The sequence below is a fragment of the Cupressus sempervirens genome, chromosome 7 (genome assembly GCF_028749045.1).
Source record: "Cupressus sempervirens isolate cs-2001-9-10 chromosome 7, ASM2874904v1, whole genome shotgun sequence".
Classification (NCBI taxonomy): domain Eukaryota; kingdom Viridiplantae; phylum Streptophyta; class Pinopsida; order Cupressales; family Cupressaceae; genus Cupressus; species Cupressus sempervirens.
This window is the reverse complement of record NC_143124.1, coordinates 889,128,111-889,133,473: the sequence shown is the minus strand read 5'-3', so window position 1 is coordinate 889,133,473 and position 5,363 is coordinate 889,128,111.

Sequence of the window (5,363 nt, the reverse complement as noted above, 5' to 3'; positions counted from 1 at the left end):
TCTTCTATGGTATCTGATAGAGGAACAACAAAAAGATCAAGTTGGTATGGATGGATAGTTAAGATAATAACTACCTAAGGTTATGAGGGATACTTATAAGTATATGGTATATGCAATTAATGTTAGAAAAAGAAAGGAGAATTCTAGAAGAAGTTATGTAATATTTGGTGTTGTATGTTCTGAGATAGAGTTTACAAAGGCATGTTCTAGTAAACTTATTATATCTCCTAACAGAGTTGATATCTTGATGATCAAGGTTGATGAAATGATGAAAACATGTTGAGGATGATGTGGTTAATCTTGCTCATCATAATATTTCATGTACAAAAAAATTTTCAAGTTTCAAGATGGAAGATTAAGGTTATCACTAAGTGTAATGTGTTCTTAGTGAGGTCTTATAATAATTAATTGAGGAATAATAGTTGAATTAGGGATTTTATGGACTCAATATAAAGGATGTAAATTTTCCTTTATCAAGATATGTGTCGATATGTTTGAATGATTGATGATAAGTAGTAGAGAGTGAAAAATGTGAAGTTGAGCAGAGTAGTGAGAAGTGAAGGAAACTTCATTGCCAAGGTTTTGCTAAGTGATCCAAGGTTTGGTATTTGGATTTGAGGTTCATGACCTAGTCTACAAGGTATGGCAATGATTGGTCTAGTTGATAGGATAGAGAAAAGAAGCAGATACCAGTAAATTACTTTTTTGAATAGTGAGCTCTTCTTGTAGTTCAAATTACATGTTTGGGTAGTGGGCTCTTCTTGCATACATTGTACCACAACTCCTAATAGGGTTGAAATCTCCTAATAGGGATTCAAAGTATCCTAATAGAGACCCATTGTACCAAATTTTGTAATAGACTCCTAACATGGTCCATCCTCTAACAAGAAATATTTATATTAGTACACCATCTTGTGGGCATCATTCCCACCAGGGTTTTCCCTCTAATCAATAGTTTCCCTAGTCAACATATCTAGTGTAATTATCTATGTGCATCTTTATACATGGTTGTTGTTTACTTTGGTTGAATGGTTAAGTTTGTTTAAAGAAGATAAGAGTTTTAATTATTGGATGACTAATTCACCACCCCCCCGCCCTTGCCCAATTAGAGTGTCAGGTCCTTGAAGAAAAAGTTTAATAGCTTTGAGAGATCCATAGTGAAAATGTTAAGGAAAGATTTTCTGAAGTTTGATGGAACAATTTATGATAGCTATAAAATAAAGATGAAGACACATTTTTTATATATGGGTCTAGGATATTGGATCTTGACAAAATTAGAGAAGATAATCATTGAAGAAAAGGAGTTGGAGAGTTGCTCTGAAGAAAAAAGAGATCTTTTCATGTGTGACATGAAAGCTAGGGAAGTATTGTTGACTACAAAGGAGACATTTCTTGGAAGACTTGACGTAGTTGAGAATGAACTTAGACAGTCTAGAGAATTGACCAGAATAGAAAAACTTTCAATGCTTTGAATACTCGGCCTAACCTATCAAGGAACACAAGTGCTAAAGAGGATTTTTCTAGCAACAATAGATCTAAGGAAGAAAAATAGATTGATGAAGCAATATTCCTTCTGGTACAAAGAGAGAAAGGAGGCAAGAAAATGTTTAAGTGTTGGACTTGTGATGAATATGGTCATTATGCATCTAAGTGTCCTAAAATGGAGAAAAGTATAAGGGAAGTTATAAGTCTAAAAGGGATAGAGAATGTTTGTATGAAAATGAAGATGATCATTCTGATGAACAAGCATTAAGTGCTAGTGATGATGAAATTAGATTTGTAGCAATTAAAGAAGAAATTCTAGAGAAGGTAACTTTGGTATCATAGGTTGAGAAGACATCTAATTAGATAATTGATAGTGGTTGTTCAAATCATATGACTGGTGATATGAACAATTTTGTTGAATTCAAAAGTCAAGATGGAGGAATTGTCAGACTTGGAAATAGTGTAGCATGCCAAGTAAAAGGTATTGGATCTATAACTCTTGATGGTAAAAATAATACTGAGGATATATACTTTGTTTATGGTTTAAAGCACAATCTTTTTAGTATTGGACAACTAGTAGACAAAGGTTATCAATTGTAGTTCACTGAAAAGACATGCATGATCAGAGATAAAGATGGAAAGATAGTTGGAATAGGAACAAGATCTAGAGGTGATGAATTTCAATTGAATCCTACTAAAATGACATGTTTGGTTGTAATGGTAGATGATATTTGGTTATGGCATAAGAGATTCTATCATATAAACTTTCATAGTATTGTGAGGACTAGTAGAGTGTTTGTAGTTAGAGATTTGCCAAAGATTTTAAAGTCTACTAATACAATTTGCAAGGAGTGTGTTTTGGCAAAGTATAACAGAACTTATTTTCCCAACAAGAATTTTACCACTACAACAAAGATGGAGATTGTACACATAGATCTTAGTGTTCCTACAAAGACTAGAGGATTCTAACGTAAAAGGTATTTTATGATTCTTGTTGATGATTTTTCTAGAATGATGTGGGTTGCATTTCTTCAAGAGAAATCTGAGGCATTTGACAAGTTTAATATATTCAAGAATAGAGTTGAGAATGAATCTGGTGTAAAGATTAAATGTTTACTTCAAATGAGTTTAACATTTTTTGTGAGTAAAATGGAATTAAGAGACAACTATCAGCTCCAAGAACCCCTAAATAGAATGGAATTATAGAGAGAAGGAACAAGTCTGTTACAAAAGTTGCAAGAGCTATGTTAGTAGAGTATAATGTATCTAAGACATTTTGGAGAGAAGTAGTGAATACAACAGTCTACACTATGAATAGAGTTCAAGTCAGGACATAAATGAACAAGACACCTTATGAACTATGGTTTGGTCTCTCACCTATAGTTAAGTATTTTAGAATATTTGGAAGTAAGTGCTACATAAAGAGAGATGATGAAATTGGTAAGTTTGATGCTAGAAGTGATGAAGGTATGTTTCTTGATTATTCAATAAAAAATAAGGCTTATAGATGTTATGATTAGAGAAATAAGACAATTATGGAAAGTGAAAATGTAAGAATTGATGAGAAATTCAGAATACAAGAGAGAATAATTGATTACAATTTAGATGATGATGTTGTTACTAAGCAAAGGAATGATGAGGCATTTTTTGAGACTAACAATGATTTTTAGAATGAAGGAGAGAAAATGTAGGAAGAAAGCCAAAACCTTCAGTAGAGCCAATAGTTGAGATAAAAACTCCTACTTCGAGAAAGAACATGATAAAGAATCACCCATACAAACAAATCATTACAAGCAAAGATAAAGGTGTGATGACAAGGAGCAGAGTGAATGAAGAACTATGCTTGATATCTTAAGTTGGGCCAAAGAATGTAGATGAAGCATGTAAATATGATTACCAAAAATAAGTTATGAAAGAGGAATTGGATTAGATAGTAAAGAATGAGACATGGGAATTGGTCACGAGAATAGCAGATAAGAATGTGATAGAAACCAAATGGGTATTTAGGAACAAGATGAATGAGCAAGGAGAATTTGTGAGAAACAAAGAAATATTGGTATATAAAGGTTACTGATAGCAAGAAGGAATAGATTATGAGGAGACTTATGCTCCAGTGGCTAGAATAGAAGCTGTAAGGTTATTCATAGCCTATGTAGCACAAAAGAAATTCAAAGTATATCAGATAGATGTCAAGACAACATTTCTAAATGGAGAACTTGAAGAAGAAGTATACATTGAACATCCTAAAGGATTTCCTTTGAGAGATGACAAGGACATAGTATGTAGATTGAGGAAAGCATTGTATGGATTGGAGCAAGCACCCAGGACCTGGTGTGCAAGTTTGGACAAGCATTTACCAAAGCTTGGATATAACAAAGGTATGGCACATAGTAATCTATATTAGAAAGAAACTGATGATGGTTTGATGATTTTGGTAATATTTGTTGATGATATCATATTTGGAGGAAATGATGAAGAGAGTAAGTGGTTTGTAGAAGAAATGAAGAAAGAATTTGAAATCAGTATGATAGGAGAAATGTAATATTTTCAAGGATTGTAGATTGTACAGAATAATGAAGGAATCTTTATTTCTTAAACTAAGTACTTGAAAGATTTACTAAAATGGTTTGGTTTGGAAACATGTAAACATATTGGAACATATATAGTAACTAGACACAAGTTATCTACTAAGGATGAAACACCTACTGTTGAGCAAAATAAGTACAAATCTATGATTGGAGGATTGCAATATCTGACTGACACAAGGCTAGATATAGCAAATGCAGTTGGAATTGTTGCAAGATTCTAGGCTAATCCCAGAGAAGCACATTATGTAGGAGTGAAAATGATATTTAGATATCTAAAGGGAAAATATGAGTTTGGATTATGGTATGACAGATCTAATGATTTCACTCTAAGTGTGTATACTGTTGTAGATTGGGCAGGTAGTATGAATGACAGAAAGAGAACTAGAAGAGGAGCTTTTTTCTTGGAGGAAGATTTTTTTCTTGGTTAAGCAAGAAGTAGGATTGTACATCTCAAATTATAGTAGAATTAGAGTATGTTGTAGCAGCAAATAATTGCAATCAAGTTATTTGGATGAAGTAGATGCTGAAGGATATAAAGTTAGAAATTAGTGAACCTATTGTTATTCATTGTGACAACACAAGCATAGTAAATATGTCTAAGAATCTAGTATCACATTCAAGAACAAAGCACATTTATATTAAGTATCATAGGTTGAGCGAAAAAGTTGTAAAAAATGAAATTAGATTAGAGTATGTGAGCACTAAAGAGTAGATTGCAAATATATTCACTAAGCCTCTTTCCAAAGAGACTTTTGAGTATATGTGAGGTATGCTTGGGGTTATGGCCCTTCCTACATTAGAGTAAGAAGATGCAAGAGTTCATCATTCCAAGGTAATATAGCACCATTATTTTTCTAAACTGGATGCTAATGCTTCCTATATGGGGGAGCACTAGTAAATTTGAACTCAATTTGTGACAAATTTTGGTCAAAATTTTGACGAATACATTCATTGAAATTTTTTAATTTTTTCTAGCTCTGATTTGTCATTGTTGGTCAAAATTTCCACCAATTATTGGTTGAATTATTTTAGAATTGGTTGAATTTTTGAACAATTCTTGGTAGAAAACTATCAAGAATTGGTCTAAATTTCAACCAATGTTTGGTCGATTTTTTTTTTTTGCTATATCAACCAAGTGTTTCTTATACAAGCCATTTAATTTGCAACCTTTTAAATCTCTACAAAGATAAAGTTTGAGCATGAGAACTTTTCTTCTCAAAGGTATCCTCTAATTGTAAAGTTGAATAAAAAATTAGTGTTGGCCTAGGCATGACTTGTAGCATCGATATA